This window comes from Amblyomma americanum, chromosome 1 (assembly GCF_052857255.1).
Source record: "Amblyomma americanum isolate KBUSLIRL-KWMA chromosome 1, ASM5285725v1, whole genome shotgun sequence".
Taxonomy (NCBI): domain Eukaryota; kingdom Metazoa; phylum Arthropoda; class Arachnida; order Ixodida; family Ixodidae; genus Amblyomma; species Amblyomma americanum.
In genome coordinates, this window is record NC_135497.1 from 26,836,943 (window position 1) to 26,859,668 (window position 22,726).

Genomic DNA, 22,726 nt, shown 5'->3' on the forward strand with positions numbered 1-22,726 from the left:
TTAGCCACTGTACTAACGTCTGGCCTATCCAAGACCCAGTACCGCACATTTTCAGGTAACCGACTATAAAACTGTTCTAGCCCGAAACACTGCAGAATTTTCTCGTGGTCACCAAACGCTTTCTCTTCTTTGAGCCACTCCTGCATATTTGACCTAAGCCTGTAGGCAAACTCTGTATATGACTCGCTTCTGCCTTTTTCATTTTCCCGAAACTTCCGACGGAACGCCTCCGCTGACAGCCTGTACTTTTTTAGCAGACTCGATTTCACTTGGTCGAAATCCTCTGCCTCCTCTCTCTTCAAGCGAGCGACTACGTCGGCCGCCTCGGCGGGTAGCAAAGTGAGCAAGCGCTGTGGCCACGTTTCCCGAGAGAACCCCTGCTTCTCGCACGTTCGCTCAAAGTTAACCAGGAACAAACCAATGTCCTCTCCAAGCTTAAACGGCTGCATCAGGTCAGTCATTTTGAACGATACCCGTTCTCCTGCACCGTGTGCCTGACTTCCATTACGAGCGCGTTCCATCTCTACCTCGAGACGCTTCATTTCCAAAGCGCGCTCTTCTTTCTCTTTATCTTTTTGTTCTTTACGTTCGCGCTCGTCTTTCTCTTTTTGTTCTTTACGCTCGCGCTCCTCTTTTTGCTCTTTACGTTCGCGCTCGTCTTTCTCTTTTTGCTCCCTCTCCTCAATGGTCTCAAGGCATTCCGACAGCTCGTCATCCTCAGCCTCGAACTCAAGAATAGCCCTTAGCAGTTCTGGTTTTCTGAGTTTGTCTGAGACATCCAGACCGAACTCTCTTGCAAGCTCCAGCAATTTCGGTTTGCGCAACGACTTAAAATCCATGGCTGTTCCGAATGCTGCTTTCTCTACTGCCTACTATTGTCTTGCCGCAAACTAACCCGGCAGCAACGACAACACAATTACCAGCTCTGTTTCTGACACTAACAAAAGCCTGGCAAAACTCAGAAGAAGAAAGTCCCGCACTCACCAAACCTCGCAGCCAAGAATTCAGCGCAGTCGTTCCGCTGCAGGCAACCAGTCATCACACAGGGCTCGTTGCACTGCTCCCGGATGGTCGTTGTGCTGCTCAGCATACAGTCGACCGCATATCTTCGCTGCTGGCCTCCGTTGTCGCGATCTCACCGCTGGCAACCAGTTGTTGCAAATGGGTTGCAAGCCCCAAGGGTAGCGTTGGCCTGGCGGCCTGGGGCAAAGCTGGAAACATCCGAAGGTCCCGGCAAAGGATGAGTCGACTGGCAACAGAACAACTTGTTTATTCTGGCATCGCAAAAGAGCAGCCGGTCAGGGCGACCACGTTACTCGAAGGAAGAAATCGAAGTCTCTCGTTGGCGTCCGGGGCAGCTCCCTTTTTATACCCTCGGAGTCGAGGGCAAGAAGGAACGGCTTGGGAGGAGTCGCACAAGACGGCGACGCACGGACATGTACAGACGTGACGGGCGCGTCCGCCGGGCCGGCGCCGGTCAGACCTCCTCGCCTCCCAGTTGGGGAGCTCCTCTCCCCGGCTGCCGCGCTTTGACAAGCGTGGGCACCAACATGCACACACACACACACACACGACGACACGTGGCATTGAAACCTGCCTGGACGCGCTTGGCGGGAGGCGTTGCGGCAGCGATGAACGGGTCAAAATGACCGCCACTTTGAACGAAGCCGCGGCGTCCGTTGCACCCGCGCCGGCTATACCGCGCGTCGTAGGCGAGACGTAACACATTACTGCTGAGTCGCACACGTTACAACTGAGGTACGTGTCAACCGAGGTTCACTTAGCAAGGCCATAGGAAGGAAACATCAACAGCAGCGTAAAGAGAATAAGCGTGAGACATTCGCTCATGCGGAAGAGCTGCGTCAGAAACAGGCAAAGATGCACCTAACACCAGCGGCAGTGATATAGATGGAAGGCGCGAATGTCATTGGCGAAATGGTAACCATGAAAGAGATGTGCAGACATAACTAGACACCTTTAGCCTACCGTGCACCGCGTTACCGTTAACGAGTACCAGAAGACCGCCCACCGACGGTGAGCGCGCACTGATTTGTCCTGATGCTGCATGCGCACGTGCAGCTGCAGCCGCCGGGTACCTGGTGCCATCTGGCAACGTCAGGGTGATGTGCGAATGTGCATTGGTGGCGTGAGCTCTCGGTACTACAGTACGGTACCGGTAATGGTAACATGGTACATGATATGCTTAAGGTGCCTACTAACGCAGGCATCCGGAGTAGATTTTTGTAGTCCTGTGGTAGTTCCGCTTATCTTTACTCTTCATGTACACAGGGCTGATAACATCAGGCACGAGCGTACCCATGTTGACAGGCGAAACTCCGTGTGCCATTTGTGTCAGAAGAGGGTCTCCCGACCGGATAATCTCAAGGTTCACATGATGATCCACACTGGTGATAAGCACTACGAGTGCAGCCAGTGTGGCAAGAGGTTCAGGAAACACGCCCATGAAAGGAGGCACGAGGAGGTCACACACTTCTGCCAGTACCCACTGCACTACCCACGGTGCGGTGCTGGTGCCGAGGACGTCACCAGGCTCAGGCGCCACACATGCAATCCGCTGGGCACAACGGAGGGTAAAGAAGGATTGAAGCGGGGCCGAGGACGGCCACGCTTAAGAGCAGACGGAACTGCGCCACCGGCACGACCGCGGAACACAACGGAGGGTACGCTGCTGCAAGGAGAAGCGAAATGGGGTCGAGATCGATAAGATGTGTCAACGTCGAGACCGCAGAAGGTTACAGGAGTTGCACTACCGCAGCATGAGGAGTGAAGCAACGTCGAGGTTGACCATGTGAAGAGGTAACAGGAGGTGTTTCCATGCGAGTTGCGTTTACGGTGGTCAAGTGCGAACAAATTCATGCTGATAAGAAAGCCGAGGCCTTTCAAAACTTATTGAAAGGAGGGCGGTGATTCTGTGGTTTCATGATGAGGAGTGGACTGCTCTATCTAAAGCCAACCAGTGCCATGAACTTAAGTACATGCATTTGTTCAATAAAGAATGCCTTGTAGCGTTCTGTACTGAATAAATAACGTTTTTGTCACATACACTTTATGTCTCCTGTCCTCAAATGAAAAGCAAAAAGAACTCAAACATTAATGCAAAGGACGAAGTAGGCAAGGCCCGGAATGTGATTGCACCTGATGACAGCCTCTCTTGACAATGAAGGGAAGGATATATGTGGAGCCTCCGTAAGTTTGTCACACCGTTAAATAATTCGGCCATAGGACAGTGCGCACGGCCGCCTGGCCTGTTTCTGCGCTTTTGTGCTCGATAGCTACGGCCCGCCAATGGGGTAGCTGGCGTCATCTACCGAAGCATCTTGACTCGAGAGCTGCCTAGCGAATTCGTTTTAATGAAAAAAGTTTTTTTTCCTGACTTTCTAAAGTTCAAGGTTGGCGGTTGTGTTATATATTACACCGCGTAAGAAGAAAGGGCAGGTTTCGACTTCGTAACTTCCGCTCCACTGGAAAAGAAAGCTGGGCGGGTACCTCCGCGGACCTAGACGTGGAGGTGAAACGCCACGAAAGTGGCCTACGCTTTCATAGAATCTGAGCCATTCCCGAGAAATTTATCCTATTCGCCAAAATTAGCGCAGCTGCAAACAGTTGACATTTCTTGTCTTACATCTGCAACTGACTCTTGCCCTACCATAAGCTTTCTGTCCCGGTTAGCTCAGTTGTTAGGTGTTGGTGGTGGTGGACACGGTTATTGCCAAATACAGAGAGAGGCAAACCCCCTAATATGGCACGAGGCAACACTTAGGAAGCTGCCCTTAGAGGGCAAAGCACAGCCCTTGGAGGGCTATCCGCTTCAGGTAGAGCAACTGCTCCAGTGAAGCGGTGGTCCCGGGTTCGAACCCCCGACCGAAAAGAACTTAACTGAGAAGCAACTGAGAAAGTTGTACAGTAGCCTTCCTTTATAGCCTAATGGTTGCGCTTGGGTGGAGTAATTACTCCCTTATTACCAACCTAAGAGGCATGGGAATGTAGATTTTATGCCATGCATTGAACCGTATCGCATTGTAAATAATGAACAAAGGTCTTGCTGAAGCGACGTCACGGGCATTCTACACGGCGAGAATGGGAGTGGGTTGGTTAGTGTTCATTGTACAGGGAATTGTGCTGGACTGTTTGCAATACGATGAATACATAAACGGACAATTATTGTTAATTCGTGCAGTCTTCGTGTTTAACAAGTTTAGACGGATTCCCTGTACAACGATGTGCATTCTCTCTACGTGACAGTAAATTGTGACACCCGAATGAACGCGGCACACTTTCCATCCAGGCAGTATATGGTGGTACGCATTAGGAATGGGCGAGGATGCCACTCGCTTAATTTTGGGGCGAAAAGAAACAGTAAAACTGCGTCTTCCTGCCCCTCTCAGGCATAACAGTATAAATCAGACCTATTAAAACAAAAGGATCCAAAAGAGAGCAGAATATATATTCACATATAGGCGAAAATTTAAAAAAAATCAGTGAAGGCTTCTTTAACTCCAAAAGCCAGAATCTACCAGGTAATCTATAAACATAGGTGAAAAAAAAAGTGAAGGCAGCTTTTACTCCAATAGACCAGAATCTACGAGATCATCAGTAGTCCAGAATCTACATTGTATCATGAGCGCATCAGCATCATCGTCATTGCCGTGTTAGCCAATTCGCCTTGAAGCCAAACCAAAGTCTGCATCCGCAATGCCGGTAGTTCACTGTAACGCCAGCTCAAGCAAGCGACTCACACCTGTGCGTTGTGATACGATGGATGATTCTCAGAAAAGTGAGTGATGCCGTTGTAGATTTGCACAAGGCCAGCTGAAAATCAAGCGCAGAAATTTCTCCACACAAGGAAAAGACGTGTTGACGTTAACCTGCCCCTCTCAGGCATAACAGTATAAATCAGACCTATTAAAACAAAAGGATCCAAAAGAGAACAGAATATATCTATTCACATATAGGCGAAAATTTAAAAAAAATCAAGTGAAGGCTTCTTTAACTCCAAAAGCCAGAATCTACCAGGTAATCTATAAGCATAGTTGAAAAAAAAAGTGAAGGCAGCTTTTACTCCAGTAGACCAGAATCTACACGATCATCAGTAGTCCAGAATCTACATTGTATCATGAGCGCATCAGCATCATTGTCATTGCCGTGTTAGCCAATTCGCCTTGAAGCCAAACCAAAGTCTGCATCCGCAATGCCGGTAGTTCACTGTAATGCCAGCTCAAGCAAGCGACTCACACCTGTGCATTGTGATACGATGAATGACTCAGAAAAGTGAGTGATGCCGTTGTGGATTTGCACAAGGCCAGCTGAAAATCAAGCGCAGAAATTTCTCCACACAAGGAAAAGACGTGTTGACGTTAACTTGCAGCTAGCTGCATGTGGAGAAGCTGGTGCTGATCTAATGTCAAAACTGTGCAACCGGCTACAGCGTTATGTGCTTTGAACCAAACGTTTTGTGCCCAACATTGAGGATGTGCCGAGCCCTGGCCCCAAAAGTGAAGACCCTGAACCTGGGACCTCGTCGGTTTTTGAAGATTTAACGGCTTACTGACAAAATCAGGACCCTTGTCCTCAAATTCATCGTCATCATCATCATCAGCCTGACTAAACCTACTGTAGCACAAAGGCCTCTCCCATGTCTTTCCAATTAACCCTGTCCTTTGCCAGGTGCATCCACCCTTTGCCTGCCCACTCACCCACCACCTGCCATCCGCCCACCTAACCTGCTGCCGACCCTTGCTACGCTTATGTTCTCTTGGAATCCACTCCGTTACCCCTAAGGACCAGCAGTTATCTTGCCTTCGCATTATATGCCCTGCCCTAGTGCATTTCTTCCTCTCGATTTCGACTGGGATGTCATTAACCCCCGTTTGTTCGCTCACCCACTCTACCCGCTTCCTGTCTGTTAACGTTACATCTATCATTTTTCTTTCCGTGGCTCGTTGCGTTGTCCTTAACTTAAGCTTAACCCTTTTCGTGAGCCTCTGTGTTTCTGCCCGTAGTTAAGTACCGGTAAGATACAGGTGTTGTACACTTTTCTCATTGTGAAGCCGATCATGAAAGCGATGATGCGGACATAGCAACTTTTTGGCATCAGCTTCAAACATGGGCAGTAGAAACTGGGTCTTCGGATGCCAAGGTCATGTCGCTTTTGGAAGTTCTCCGCAGCCACAGATGTTTTTCTTCCCTACGTAGGGCTGAGCTGGAGCCTATGCACAAGCGAGACCGAATTTGAATTGTTTGGTATGTGACCCGATATCGTGTGCGAATGCCAGGCCAAGTAAGAACCAATTACTTTGAGACCTCTGTCCAACCGTCCACCGACATTGCCCAGGTAACCGATGGCAAGCTGTATTAATGCGCCTTTGTCTTGGATCCCTCTCCTCACTCTTGTAAACTTGAGAGCTTCGCAGGGAATATTAACCAGCCTTTACACACTCGCCTCCAATGGCCTGCAGCTAGCTCATGGCCTGCTCAATATTGAATGTAAATTAAATCCAGCAAGCCATGAGCCAGCTGGAAGTCACTGGAGGCGGGTGTAGCAGCTGCTTAATGTTCACCCGGAATCTTTGCCGATTGCTTGAGTGCATAGGCGCTGCAAAAAGCAAGAACCACGCAGGGCGAGCGCCTACGTAACCATAAAAAGTGTTATTGCATGAAGAATGCATCACTGTTAAGCCCTGCTTTTATTCCTGCAGGTGATGAACTCATAATGGCAGCAGTTTTTGACTCCATCACTTTGTTCACTCTGCACATTTAAAAGTATGATTTATCACACCGAACGATAAGAATTAGACTTTGTACATGAACATCGAAAGCCAGACAGAGCAATGTGAAGGAGCAGGCGCACGCGAATGCGCCGACCTAGTTGATACCTTGTCTGCAGCAGACTAGTGGGGGAAATTGTTGTATATACAGAAACCCAGTAAAACCACCCAAAGGCTTCTGCAGAGATGCTTCACACAGGCACACTGTTGTAGCAAGGTGAGAATGCTCTTCGGCCAATCGAAAACAGTGGGAAAGCTGACATAGGAGTGCCCACGTGTTCAATCTCCAACGCTTCTGAAAACTTTCGAGCCAACAGTTCGGTGCAGATTCGGAGTGAAGGCCAAGATGACCATTACTATTTTTAATTTGCTGTCACTTATCTTTTAAACTAGTTTTACTGACCGCTCTTTGTCAACACCTGCCATGCTACAGGATAACTAAACAGTGTAAATCTCAACAAATTTTAAAAACCTGTAATGGTGCTGCTTGCCAGACAGATTGTGTGATGGCATGCAAGATGTAAAACCAGGCACTCCTCAATAATGATCAAAAATCTAAATTTTTAGAAAACACTGCACAAATGTTTTAATGACATTTGCACATATTCTGGTTTTTGATATGATTCAGATCGTGCATTTTTGGACGGTATAAGTAGTTTTAAGTTTAAATAAAATTTAAAAATGTACTATTTTGACATTTAAAAAAAATATCAACTTCCTCTCAGAATGGAGTGCTTGCCTACCTAGATTTCTATTACCAATAAAAAATGTTACAGCTGATGAAACTGAATGCGTAGAAGTTAATTAAAATACTGAAGTTGCAGAAAAGTGTTTCGGAACATAAGTAAAAACTTTTCTTATTTCACTCTGAGGTGGTCGAAGTCAAAATACAGATGATGGCGGGTTTAGTACAACAATTTATTGGCTTTAATTTCTGAAGTTTTAATTGAGGTGGTTTTTCTTCAAAGCGAGAAAAAATTTTTTAAATCGCTCTCGTGCTGCAAGTTGTGCATCTCTTAACACTTCATTGAGTAACACAGCACCTCTCATGACTCATTTATGGCCACATAACCACTTTAGTTTACCCTCACTGACTATAGTGCATGTTTACAGCTGGAGCGAAGGCAGGTATGGTATGACTTTGGAGGGTGGTATGCGATAAGCGAGTTTATTTTCGCTTTTGAAGTTCAAGCGAACCCGCTATGGCATAAGGCATTTATGGCGATAAAAAGATGGTATGCATTTTTCAGAGGATGACCTACATCATCATGCTTTTATTTAATGCAGGTTGCCAGCAGCTGGTTTTGCTGCTCGCCCTACAAGCAGTGCCACTGCCACCAGTGGTCCAGGCCCTGCCCTTTTTTGCGCTTTGAAAAGCTGCGAAAGCTGGGATTTCTTAAGTGAGTGCATCATTTAGAACTTTCTTACAGATTTCTGAACCTGTAAGATGTCATTACCACATTCAACAGTTTGCTTTTGAAATTAGCAATGTTCAGATGTTTGTATTTGAAGACTTCTGCTTGCACATTTATTGTAGATGTCTCTGTGAAATGCTCATTGGACTACACAACCCAGCAGTCCTGCTTCCCTTTGGTCAGAGTGACTGAAAAACTATTGTTTCTGTTGTCACTATGTCAGCAGAATAAGCATTAGAGCATGGTCTTGCATTACCAGCTTGTAACTGCTGATGGAAAGTTCGCAGTAGCAGTACCAGTTACTTATTCCCTGTAATTTTTGTGGTACTGTAATGTACTCCCATAATACCGTGGTCTGATGGAGGATATGAACTCATAGCAGCGTGAACTAATATTCTGCACATAGAGACTAAAAACTGTTTGTGTTCTGTCATTCACAGTTTGTGAATATTGGATTCTGCTGCTTTTTATGCCTTTGTGATTGTGAAAATGTTTTTTTAAGCATTATAGGAACACTTACAATGGACTGAAGTTTACCTGTATCAAGTCTATGTAATTCTAAACACAACGAGACCACTCTCACCAAAAGTGAAGCTTTTGTAAACTAGCGATGACCAAACAACAAAATACAAGTGTTACCGTGGCCAGCCGGGTTAGCAACTGCATGTGTCTACAGTTAATTTTTGGCAGGGATAGCAGAGGCTTTGCTACACTGTTATTTACTTGAGAATGGTGGCAACCAGTCTTTGGGTGTGTATGTCACGAGTTTGAATCGAGTATTTGGATCACGAGTTTGAATCAAGCATTAGGAAATATTAAAATTCAATTACCTCAGTTCTAAATTGGTTCTGCCTGCCATACAAACAATGTGCCAAGAAAGAACCAGAGAGTGTACCAAGAACACTAATTAGATTCTAATTAGCATGACTGGGTAGAAGTGAGATTTATCTGTCACTGCACTCCAAATGCCCCACATATTGCGCTCGACCATCTCCAGTTTGTTGATGAAAATTCGTTCAAGCTGGTCCCAGCGTGTGTTATCTAAGCTAAAATAATTTTGCCAAAAAAGTTTGTGAGGTGATGTCAGTTTGAACATTTATGAAAGGCATGAAACCAGGCACTGCTCAATAATGATCAAAAATCCAAATTTTTCAGAAAACACTGCACAAATTTTCTAATGACATTTGCACATATTCTGGTATTCAATATAATTCAGATCCTGTATTTTTGTACGGTATAAGTAGTTTTAAGTTTAAATAAAATTTAAAAATTTACTATTTTGACATTTAAAAAAATATCAACTTCCTCTCAGAATGGCCTTCTTACCTACCTAGATTTCTATTACCAATAAAAGTTGTTACAGCTGATGAAACTGAATGTGTCGAAGTGAATTAAAATACTGAAGTTTGAGAAAAGTGTTTCGGAACATAAGTAAACACTTCATTTCACCTTGATGTGGTCGAAGTCAAAATACAGACGATGGCAGGCTTAGTAGAACAATTTATTGGCTTTCATTTCTGAAGTTTTATTTGAGGTGGTTTTTGTTCAAAGCGAGAAAAAGATTATTAAAGTCGCTCACGTGCTGCAAGCTGCTGCGTCATCTCTTAACGCTTCATCGAGTAACACAGCACCTGTCATGACATATTTATGGCCACATAACCACTTCAATTTACCCTCACTCACTGTAGTGCATGTTTAGGACTGGAGTGAAGGCAGGTATCGCATGACAATCGACGGGTGGTATGCGATATGCGAGTTTGTTTTTGCTTTTGAAGTTCAAATGAACCCGCTATGGCATAAGGCAGCCAAGAGCAGCAAAACTATGGCTATTAGTGTGCTGTCTCGCTTGAGCCACAAGGAAGGAACGACCACCTGGCACTATCGTAACACCAGTCCTTTTAATGTCCGAATAAGATCATGGAAAGCATGTGCCCCGAAGCGCACGTGATGGTATGAAGTCCTCACCATGGCTTCTGGTAACGCGAGACACGCTGGCGCTAGCACGGTCCGATCGAGTAGAGCTGCCTTGCTCTCGGCTGGTCAAACGTACTGCGACCGCAGCACCGGCATGCAGTCGCCTCCTCCTTGAATTCTGTATACTCTTTTTCTTGCATAGCAGGCAACGCTGCCAAAGCTAGCATGCCTTTTTGCAAATGCCAAGTCTGTGCCCAAAATGTAGTTCACTTACAAGCACAGTGACCCCATGCATATTTTGTGCTTTAAATCTCAATTACCGTATGTTACTGCCTCCTGCCCTTCGTTTTACCTCTTGCCACATTTTTGTCCTGTGGCTCATCGAGACTTAGAGAAGTAAAAATTACATGTGCTGATACGATATGCATCTCATAGGGCAAATCACATATACGCCATCCGTGCCTAAAAAGTAGTCCTCACTCAGTGAAAATTATATCCAGAAGTACTGAACACTAAGCGCCTCACTGCTTTTAGCGCGGTTTTCAGTGATACCAGTTCATTTTATGCCGCTTTGTTTTCATTCAAACAATCAGCGAGGCTTTGAGAAGAACAATGATATGTGGTGGAGTAAAATGGTTTTGCGAACACTCTACATCTGCAGCGTTGCCTGTTATGTCTGTCATGTCTCTGACAACAGTGACTTAGTGTGGCATGAACAAACTGAATAACAATCTCACTGGTGCAAGTGCCACCCCAGCAGCACTAAGAAAATCTTTTCCCACGATTATCTGTTCGTGTACACAATGATCTGAGGGCTGTGCTGTGTCTTGTGTTGAAAAGGTGCAAAGAGGCGACGCAGCTCGCGGCGGATGAGCTCTATTTCAAAAATTTTATTCTTGCTTTAAACAAAAATCACCTCGATTAAAACTTCAGAAATGAAATGCAATAAATTGTTCTACTAAACTTGCCATCACTAGTAGTATTTTTACAGTAGACTCTCGTTAATTCAAACTCGAAGGGACCCCAGGATTTTGTTTGAATTATCAGGAAGTTTGAATTATCGGAAGTTCTCGCATATATGACTCTGAGCAAGATTACAGCGCACATTACAATTGATTATCCACTTAAATCATATTTTAAACATTTCACTCTTTAATTACACAGTAAAAACAGAGCAGAGGTGAAGGATCCAGAACAAGTTTAATGGAAATCTATGGCTGACTAGACCGTTTGAAGAAATCATGAATTGTTGATTGTTTTTTCTTTACATGTGCATTAAGAACAAAGTTCTCTATTCCATTAAGAGCAGCCAGTTGTTCTTGAGAATTTTCTTCTACAGTCAGAAATTTGCGGACCTCGGCAAGGTAGTGGAAGGCCTGTGCTGCTGTCACAGAGGATTGCTCTTCTGATTCCTCTTCACTTTCACTGCTGTACTGTGCTGGCAGCACCTCAGCCACCAAGTCGTCCAGGGTGTCTTCCCTGCACACGCAGAGGTTATCATCGGCAGCCGCAAATTCACCGAGGTCAGCAGCTATGTTGTGTGCTTGGAGTGCGGAAAGCACTAGCCTTGCTTCATCGCTCTCCATTTGGAGGCAGTCTTCACCTTCATTTCGAGCGCAGTCAGGCAAGGTATCACTGGTGTGGCCTGGTATGCGGAAGGCATGCTGGAAGCAGTTCCGTATCGTTGCCGATGTTACTGCACTCCATGCGTCGGCTAGCATTCCCACAGACGACAGCAGTGTTACGCTGTACGACATGGAATTATCCATGCATATTAGCATCCTCTTAAGGAGTAGCTTTCTGTAGTTCATCTTCAGACATTTGATTACCCCCTGATCCAGAGGCTGGAGGACAGCTGTTGTGTTTGGAGGGAGGAATTCAAGACGAATTGCCTCCAGCCCCTCCACGTCACCGTGAGCGGGACAATTATCCACTATCATCAGCACTTTTCTTTTATCGCGCTTAAACCGCACGTCAAGTTTCCGCAGCCAATCCTCAAACAAAGATTGCGTCATCCATGCATGTGTATTTGCTGCATAAGAAACGGGAAGAGTTCGGACGCCTTTAAAGCATCTCGGACGCTTCGATTTGCCAACAACGAAAAGTTCGGGCTTGTGACTACCATCCATATTGGCACAAACCATGACTGTGAGCCGCTCCTTGCTCAGCTTTCCGCCGGTGCAACGTTCCCCCTTGCGACACAATGTTTGCTGAGGAAGGCACTTGAAGAACAGTCCCATTTCGTCAGCATTATAAATGTCAGCCGGGGAGTATTCAAGCAGTAGGCTCTGAAGACGCGTCTGCTGCCAGTCGGTAGTAACCGCCTCATCGACCGCTGCCGCTTCTCCACTTACTGTTTTGAAAGTGAGGCCATGTCGCTCCTTGAATCGCGACACCCATCCATCACTGCACTTGAAGTCTTCAATTCCAAAGTGCAAAGACAGTTGTTCGGCCTTCTCTCGCAGGATTGGTCCACTTACTGGTAGACTGCAGCTCCGAGCGCGCTTCAGCCAAAGAAAAACTGCCTTCTCAAGCTCCGGATGCGCCGGCTCCCTAAGCCTTTTTCTGTCTGGAGCGAAATGGCCTGCGTTGTTTCGCAGCTTGTCTTTCGCTTTCACAATCGTTGTCAGCGTACTTTTTGTGATTCCATACTTCAATGCCACAGAAGTCTTCTTCGCTCCAGCCTCAACTTCTTCTATGACTGCCAATTTTTCCTTCACAGAAAGGGTTCGGTACTTCCCGCGCGGAGACATGATGCTACCAACACGGGCGACCGACCAGGGAAAGAAAAGCGCGAGCGGTCACGTGATTCGGAATCGGCCGATGCTACTCGCGTCACTTTCGCACCTTTTTTTTTTCTTTTTCTCGTGCTCTTTGTTTTTACGTCAGTTTTGAGCGTTTTGACAAACGCAGGTGGACAGTCGTCATTTCCACAAGTTTTGAGGGTTATGTGTTTTAATTTCGAACTTCCTGCTTTGAACTGGCTAGCAAGCATGCCAGCAAGCCACGGAAAGTTGAGCAACAATGTGCCCTTCGGGAGGCTTTTGTTTCGAACGTTTGTTTGTTAGGCTCTTGTTCGCTTTCTTTTATTTTTTTAGGCCATAGTGCGCTTATTTTGACATTTTCCGCTGTTGTGGTGATATAAGAAGTCAGATTTTTCACCAGTGGTGGCAACGATAGCCGATAATTTTCCGGTATGGACAAGCAAAAAGTACGAATTAACCGAATTGCGGTGTTTGAATTAAGCGGCCTTAAAATACATTGAAAACATGGCGAACCAACCAAAAATTTGATTTTTGTTTGAATTAACCGAAAGTACGAGTTATCAGAGTTTGAATTATCGCGAGTCTACTGTATTTGGACCACCTCAGAGTGAAATGAACAAGTTTTTATGGTCCCAAACGCACTTTTCTGCAAATTCAGCATTTTATTTCACTTCAACTCATTCAGTTGCAGGAGCTGTAATATTTTTTATGGGTAATAGACATCTAGGGAAGCAAGATGGCTATTTCCTATTTTCCAAAAAGGAGTTAATATTTTTATGTCATAGTTGAATTTTTACATTTTATGTAAATTAAAAAAATAATTATACCGTTCAAAAATACAAGATCTGAATCATATCAAAAGCTAGAATCTTTGCAAATCTCATGAAAATATTTGCCGTGTATCTTCTAAAAATGTGGATTTTCGGTCGATCATAGAGCGATGCCGGTTTCACGTTTTCTAATTGTTCAAATTGCGCTCACCTCATGATTAATTTTTTTTCTGCATCTGGCTTAGATTTCACACATTGCATAAATTTTACATGAATTTTTATCAACAAATTGGTTATGGTTGAGATTAACTATTGGATGTTTGGTTTGGAATGACCTCTCATTGACAGAGTCGAGGGATGATGTTTTGAGTGAACTGTGACTTCTTTCACACTTAGCTTTCCTGATTGTGACCAATGTTCCCACTTTGCTCCTATCTCTTGATGTTGTTATTTGCGTTTGAATTTTATTTCTGCTCATTCATAATACTAGTCAAATTTTTTTCCCAAAAAGAACCCTGTGTTTCTGGTTAACCAAAGCTTTCGCACTGTTACTCTAAAGTCATCACTGTAAGGAGACACATAGTACCTTGGTTCTGACAGTGACCATTGCAACTGACTGCAAGTGCCAGAGAGAATAATAAATACAGTAGAATCTCGTTACAACGAACTTCATGGCACCGCCGAATTTAATTCGTTATTTTGAAATATCGTAGTACTGAAAAACCTTTATTTTCATGTCAGTAATGCATCACAAGAACTAAAATTACGTACCTTTGCAGCAGATTTATGTATTGGTAAGTAAATAATAAACGATAACGCTGGGCACAGTTTAACTACAATTTATTGCTTGAAGAAGTCTGTTATCTTCTTGTGGCGAGTAGACGACAAGCGCTGCAGGACGAACGCCTCCACATCCTCGACCTTCCTGTGCACGTCATCGGGGACATCTTTTCAGTGCCCGAGGAATGATTGGGTCTTTTCTAGAAAGACTAGGACATCCGAGTCGGAAACAATCTCTTCCTCTTCGTGCGCTGATCCAGTGTCGGCATCGTCTTCGTTGCTACTACATTCTTCTTGCTCATGCACTTGATTCACGATGTCTTCGGTGGTGAGCTCCGCGGATGTAGCCGCCACGCTGTCGCTGTCCACATAATTCGAAAGTCGCTGTCCACGGTAGTTGCCCAGCCACAGACGTTTTCTTGAGGGAGCGACTCTCGATGTAGTTTTATGATCTTGTCCCGATCTTTGAGCATCGTTGTATTTGTTGATTGTGTGATGTCAAGCTCCCTGCACAAGTCCACTTGCTTTTTTCCAGCATTCAGCTGCAACAGAATGTCCGCTTTTTCTTTAAGCGAAAACTGGCGTCGCTTCTTTTTAACGCGGGGGCCAGGACAACTCATTGTCAGCAAAGCTAGTGCACAACACAATCACAGCGCCGATAACTTTGCAGATCCTACTGTTCGCCGTCGACGTGGTGACACTGCGCTGAATAGGTTTAAGACTATGGCGCAGTATGCGACCACACGCTGGATGGATGATAATGGCCTTACCCTTTGTATCGGGCGGCAGCTTGCGCCGCCTAGCCTATATTCATTCAACGCGACACTAGCATTGATGCCGATGCTGCTGGGGCTGTATCCGTTGCAACGGGTTCCCCAGCGCATAGCTGCTGCTTTGGATGATGATGATAGGTGTCAGCTTCAGGGATTTGGTACGAAACTTTGACGGAACTTTGCAATAACGAAGCGTCTTGCAATGATTGCAAGATTAAATTACATACGTTATTCTGAAATATTCGGTAATTTGAAATTTGTAGTAGTGAAAGTTTTTACATTTAAAATATAGGCATTTTGGCGGGGATTTTAAAAAAATTCGTAAATCTGAAAATTTCATTAATCTGATGTTCGTAGTAACAAGGTTTTACTGTATTGCAGTCAAAGTTACAAAAAATAAAAAGAGAGAGCAGTAGCTTTGTATAGCCTGCCCTCATTGAGTGCACCCACCCTATCACATTTGCTAAAGCTCCCTCCCGGCTGCGTATAGCTTATGCCCACGTGCTTTGTACTAACATTGGACAGTAGGTCAGTGCAGGCATTATCAACTGAAGGCCTTAACCCTCGTTGAGGTGGAGTTCCAAGTGTGGGCTCACTGAGCAAGAAAGTGCACTACAAAAAATTCATCATAATGCTGATTTTTTGTGTTGTGTACAAAACTGAAGTAACACAGCACTGCAATATCAAAGTAAACTAGCTACGTGGTGGCACTAAGATGGGGTAAAACCCCTTGTGTAGTCATTTCACTGCTGATGGCGGCCCAGCCATATGCAGATGTTCTTTAGTGTGGCAAGCACACCAAAAGAAGGCCGCTGATTGCCATTTAATGCTGATTTATCGTGATCTGGCTCGTTACTACCTTCTTTTTTTTTGCAGCCTCTAGTTGGATATAACCCGAGAACGAGGCAGCAAATGCCCGTTAAAGAATGCCCTCCAACCAATGGCTTCGATCGATTCTCATAGTGTTCTGGTTAATCTCCTTAGACCTGCTAGTGTGACATCGCCATGGGGCGGCAGATGAAGCGGGATAAACCAGGGCTTAAATCAGACTAACCATGACATCAGCAGAAGCAGTCAGTGCCATTGGTTGAAGGGCCTTTTTTGAGAGGCATCCGCTGCTTTGTTCTTGAGTTGTTTCTGACTGTAGCATGCTCTGATGGAACTCATGTCACTTTTGTGTTTTCATGGCACACATGCTCATGCACCATATTATATTTGCAATGCAGGAAGCCCCCATTTAGCTGTCATCTAAAATAATTTAATTAAATTCTATGTAGCTATTGCAAGGAGGTTATGGTATATAGAGGCATCGGAAAATGCTCTTCTCGAGGCAGTGCCATTGCTACATATATAGCCCTAGTTAAGTTTTTGGTGCACACATCTGGTAGCCTCAGAGCATGAAATGGTTTTCACCTACTTATAGTGGTTGATGCCATTTTGTGATGGAACCTTAATTTGGCACAATGTTGTGGCACATGGACCTATCTGGCTTACTTTTTCTGGAAACAAGGATTTGTGAGAACTACATTTTTTTTGCGCCAGTTTATTTCTTTCTTGCTTTCATGTAAACACTTGAGCACAGATTGTTTCATGAATTTTGTAACTGAAAAACTGCAGTTCATTTAAGTTACTGTATTACAAAATCTCTCGTCCTTCTATGCCTCTTTATGTGTTGTCTAAGTGTATTAAGTGCGTGTGTATTTTTATCTGCTGCCCAGGTCTCTCCTTCTGTCTGGTCCTCCAGGATAAGAAATTGGTGGACTTGTGAGCAGTTTGGCTGTAACCTTATTTAAAATAAAGGCCATTTGAGGTATGTTTTCTTTTCAGTTGTGAAAAATCTTGTTCTGTTATTTCACTGTGCAAAACCAAAACACGCAACTACTACACATTATACATGCCTGCTTCTCGTGTACGCACATTACCACTACTCTGCATGATTAGAAGGCCAGCCATTGCATTCTGGAGAGGAATAATAACCCATATCAGCATAGCTTTATGCTGCTGTGGAATTAAGCTTTGCTGTCTGGAATAAGACATACTCGTTTTCAAAAATGTATCAATACTCTTAGCCTAACGTTGCACTGGTATTAAATTTACGCTGTTGTGGGAGTAGGATATAACCCCTTTGGACTAAAACATAGTCTTTCTGAAAAGATGTAACTATATAGTCTTGGGCAGCATAAACTTACACTGCCTTTCAAGGTGTAACTTTCCGCTAGCGAGAGTGTAACATTTACACTTCTTCCACGGACGGTTAGCACGAAACGCCTCCTGGCCACTGGCACCCACAATACCGTGATCGAATCAATAGAGGCTCAACGCACCAACCAATTAGTCCGCCTGAGTCGCACGGAAACAGGACAATGCCTACTGCGACAGTTCTGTCTCAATCCACCCGTTCCAACCCCAACAAGTCCTACACCTTACATGATTTCTCTGCATGCAGGATCACATATAGAAGCCCCTACCGCGCAATATGAGCGCTAGCCTCCACCAGGGTAGGCGGCAGGCTCGAGCGAGCTATTACACCAAAACATGCAGCAACCACTCCGATATCCTTTATGTCGACGTGGCAGAAAATTCTAAAGTAGGATTCTTCACGGCAGTTGCAGCCTATGAAAATGGCACTGTGGGGGCCGCCACCACTATTCGAATTAATTCACCTGCAGAGGCGGAAGGAGCCGCCATCGCACTTGCGCTGGCCCACTCCACCATTAACCAAAACATAACCGAAATTTGCAGATTCCCAGGCTGCATACCGCCACTACCTAAAGGGCGTGGCGACGCCGGCCACACACCGTATTCTTGCCACAGCCACCTCTCTCGACCGAACGGTTACTCTGTAGTGGATCCCTGGGCATGCCTTGCCCCGGTAATGAGTGCGTTCATGCGCTGACCCGAGAACTCTCCTCCCGGACCCCGGACGATCAGGCACCTAACTTTACGCAAGAGGCCCCATCGGCCCTTTATACATATCATCAAATCACCGCATTCTACAAACTCAGCCACATGACATTACCACCACCCCACAGTACTTTGTCGCCCTTATCCAGCGCCACATGGCGACAATTACAGACGGGCTGCTTTATTTCCCCCTACCGTCTCTCATGCTTTCACCCACCTTTCCTCTTTATTCTAACACCTGTGGCATGCCCAGATCCACACTTTTTCACTACCTTTGGGAATGTCCTTCTCCACAGGCAGTACCCCCATCCCCAATCCCACTCATTCTTCCTGGGAGGCTGCTTTACGGACCGCTCAGCCCGCCGACCAGAAATGGCTGGTGTCTGGTGCCTGTTCTGGTGTCGGCTCGTAGCAGTGGTCTCATTTCCTTCGCTCCTGAGGCGTTAAGCCTACATTGGTGACCTAGGATGAGCGATGACCGATCCTGCAACATCCACGCAGCAGGATTCGCGTCCGCAGGACGTCTCGTCGCTGCAGGTTCGCCTTCCACCTTTCTGGCCCCAGAACCCGCAAGTTTGGTTCCACCATGTTGAGGCGCAATTTTGCCTAGCCCGCATCACGTCGGAGACGACGCGCTACTACCATGTCGCCTCAAGCCTGCCTCCCGACGTTGCCGGTGAGCTCTCCGACGTTCTCTCCGCCCCCATGGGTGCTACACCGTACCAGCACCTGAAAACCAAGGTGCTGGAGAGATTTATGCCGTCGTACCGCACCCACCTCCAGCAGCTCCTTACCGGGGAAGACCTTGGCGACCGGCGCCCCTCCCAGCTTCTGCGCCGCATGCAACAGCTTCTCGGGGAGCGCGACATCCCCAACCACTCAGCGTTGCTTCGAGAGCTTTTCCTCCAACGCCTTCCCCAGCCCATCCGCCTCGTCCTTGCGGCGGCTGGTGACGTCACCCTCGACCGCCTGGCTGAGCTCGCAGATAACGTTCATGAGGCCACCTCCCCGTCCGTCACTGCTGTTTTGCCGCCAAGAGACCCAGCGATTTCGCGCCTTGAGGCCCGTCTCGAGGAGCTTGCCGCCTCAGTCGCCGCACTCCGGAGCCGACCTCTGGAGACCCGTCCGTCTCGTCTTGATCATCGCGCTCTTTCGCGCTCACGTCAAGCTCGGAGTCCCAGCCCTACATCTCCCTGCTGGTACCACAGGCGTTTTCGCCACCGGGCCACGAAGTGTACACCGCCCTGTTCGTGGCCGGGAAACGCCCGCCGGGATCACTAACGGCGGCGTGTGGTTCCCCCAGTCATTCGAGCCGCCTGTTCATGGTCACTGACAAGTTCTCCGGCACCCGGTTTCTTATCGACACGGGCGCAGAAATCAGCGTGGTTCCACCGACTAAGGCAGATCGTTCCAAGCCATTAGGACTGTCACTCCGTGCTGCCAACGCCTCGTCTATACCCATGTATGGGCTACGATCTCTCACCCTCGACTTCGGCCTACGCCGCACTTTTCGATGAGTCTTCGTCATCGCAGACGTGGTTCGCCCGATCATCGGCTCAGACTTCCTCTCCTACTTCGATTTAGACGTCAGCGTGTGGCATCGTCGCCTTACCGACGGTCTGACTCATCTCTCCATCTCGGGAGTCTCGTCCGACCTTGCTCCCATGGGCATTCGCATGCTGATACCTTCCTCTCAGTTCGAAAAAGTGTTGGCGGATTTCCCGGAGCTCACTAAGCCATGCAACCTCACTCAGGCGCCTAAACATACTGTGACACACCACATCGTCACCCGGGGTCCACCCGCAGCTGCTCGACCGCGCCGCTTGTTTGGAGACCGTCTAGCTATCGCTAAACGTGAGTATCTGTCTCGCATGTCGGCGGACATCTGAACTGCGCCGTGAGGAAAGGGATAAAGGAGGGAGTGAAAGAACAAAGGAAGAGTTGCCGTAGTGGAGGGCTCTGGAATAATTTCGATCACCATTGGATCTTTAACTTTCCCTGACAACGCACAGCACACGGGCGCTTTTTGCGTTTGGCTTCCATCTTTTCTTTTTGTTTTTTTTTTGAAAAGAAATAGCGCTGTATCTCTCATATATCGGAAGACACCTGAACCGCGTAGAGTATCTGTCACGGGTACAATTGGACTTATTTTTGGAAATGTGGCAGAAAGTTTGAAGGATGCTTCACTCCCGCCACCGGGGTGCCCGTATTGCACTACCTCCGGGATCAGCCTTGTCTTTAGCGCGTCTTTACTATCCTGTCTTTCTATCCCATCTTTCAACTCTCCTACTATCTGCACGTGGTAGCAATTATGGCTTGCCTTGAGCCAGTGAGCAGGCCTGTGCACTTTCCTTTTCTTCCTGGCAACAACAGACAGAACTGAACCGCGCCGTAAGAGAAGAGATAAAGGAGAGAGTGAAAGAAGAAAGAAGTGCCGTAGTGGAGTGCCCGGGAATAATTTCGACCACGTGGGATCAGTAGCCGAGCGCCATGACCACTGAGCCACCGCGACTGGTCGCCGCCATCGCCAAAACCAGTTTTCAGTGCGTAGCACTTCCAGCCGCAATCACGGATTTCGCCCATGGCGGTCCAAAGCCTGGCCTGGTCGGTCTAAAACCTCTCGCGATTTTGGGAAGAGGGAAGTCGTATTGCTAGTTCATTTGGTCGGTGGACACCTGAGGCGCACAGCGAAACGCCGAATAAAAGCTTCAAAATTCAGTGCTTTAGTCTGAGTTCGTGGCGCGCTTGAGGTGGTAGTGGCGAAAAAGTTTATTGCCAAGCAATACAGAGGCGGCAAACTCCCTAACATGGCACGAGGCAACCCTTAGGGGGCTGCCCTTACGGAGCGAAGGACAGGCCTTAGAGGGCTATCCGCTTCAGGCCGTCAGTATCCGGTGCTGGTCAGTAGCAGCGGAGCTGGCCAGGAGAGTCTCCTAGTATGACTCCGCCGTGGTTGGGAATAGAGGTTGTGGGAAGGTAGGACATGTGAGGAGAGCGTGGAGAAAGTCTTCCGGTTTCCCGCAGAGTTTACAGGAGGAGAAGAATTGATCGGGGTAGCGGTCATGAAGGAGAATGGGGTAGAGAGCAGTATATGGAACTTTTTACTCGTCGGATTACGCACCGAGACAATTCCAGAAAATTGAAAAATACACCTGCAAAAGCGATGCTTTTAGGAATTCTTTCTTCCCTGAAACTGTCCGTGAGTGGAACGCACTTCCGGCTCGTATACTGCAGATACCCCACTGTCGGGTATATTGTATTAAATTTGAAATTCCGATCTTATGTTCGCATGTGTTGCTCCTGCATTGCTCTTAGAGTTCTTGTGCATATGGTACTATACGTATGGTTTCATTCTCTTTTTTGTCCTGTACGTTTTCTTCATTTCCTTATTGGAATGTGGAATGGCCGAGTCTTTGTATCAAAACTTAAACGCCGTTCTTTGCCTGTACTTATGCGGTTCTGCTGTGTTGCTGTTAACATTTTTTCGTGTGTGTAGTTTTTTTCTTCTCACTTTTTTCTTTTATTTATGTATGGTCGTCAAATTTACTGTACGAACAGCGTGCCGATGTGCAACACATTCTACCCACTTTTTTATCGTAGGCCAACTCCCGCAGCGGCGGATCATGTCTTACGTTTTGCTCGGTTCCCGTCTTGTTAAGCTGTCTTTTTTCATTTCATGCTATGTAGCTTCTTTTACCCTTTTTATCGTGTACGTTCTATTCCTGCCTAAGGCCATCTTTGAAGGTTGGCAGTAATTCTGAAATAAAATAATAAAATTTAGAAGAAATCGCCAGTGTTGTTCGTAAGCAAGGGCCTCCAAACATGCACAGTAATACTTCAGAGGAATGCTTGCGCCCGAACACACCAGACTCGCGGCATCGTGTGCAAACGCATACCACTTGGTTTTCATGTGGATATCAAGTTTGCGTCCGTGATCAACTTGATTGAATGATTGAGACTTCAGTCACTCGCGGCGGCCGATCAAGCAGCATCGACCGGCTTCTGACACGCTTCCGGAATGACATTCCGGCTTCTGCGTTCGACGTCTCATCGCCCGACGAATGTTCCGGTGCACGTATTCACACGATAAAGTGTAGCGCAACAGGACATCTCACGGCGACACAAAGTAAAACTTTTCGAGCGACCGCCGTCTACAGTGTGCATGCAAGCACAAAAACAGCGCAGCAGGCGACGTGGGACGGGTATGCCCTTGTGACGTCAGCGATCAGAGGTTGCCAGAACAGCAAGCAGTTCGCAGAAGAAACGGAATAAATTCTTTTAAAAATATTTACCGCACAGAATCAACTGAAACTTGGGGGAATTTTAATTTAACGTGTTGAGAGTTAAATGCGATAAGTAGGAAGAGGGGGAACACCGACCGACATTGAATACAACACAGGCGTCCAGTGTGGTCGAGGCCCCACAGACACGCAGCCGCCTCAGCCGGCATTGATGTAATCTGGTTTCTAAAGGAAGGAAATGGCGCATTACCTGCCTGATTTCTGTGTAGGCACCTCAACCGCGCTTCAAAAAAGAGAGGAAGAGGGAATTAAATATGAATAGAGAAAGAATTACCATTGGGAAGTCCGGCGCAATATTTTCGATCGTCCAGTGATCTCT

General features: G+C 46.5%; 1 protein-coding gene across 2 annotated transcripts in view; it reads left to right on the forward strand.

Moving 5' to 3' along the window:
- Positions 1-17,033, forward strand: part of LOC144111965 (uncharacterized) — an 87,008-nt gene extending 69,975 nt beyond the window's left edge. For both annotated transcript variants that reach the window (XM_077645058.1, XM_077645062.1), the window contains 2 exons: positions 8,073-8,185; positions 16,921-17,033. The gene's annotated coding sequence lies outside the window, so the exon portion shown is untranslated. The remainder of the gene's footprint in view (positions 1-8,072; positions 8,186-16,920) is intronic.
- The last annotated feature ends 5,693 nt before the right edge of the window (positions 17,034-22,726 follow it).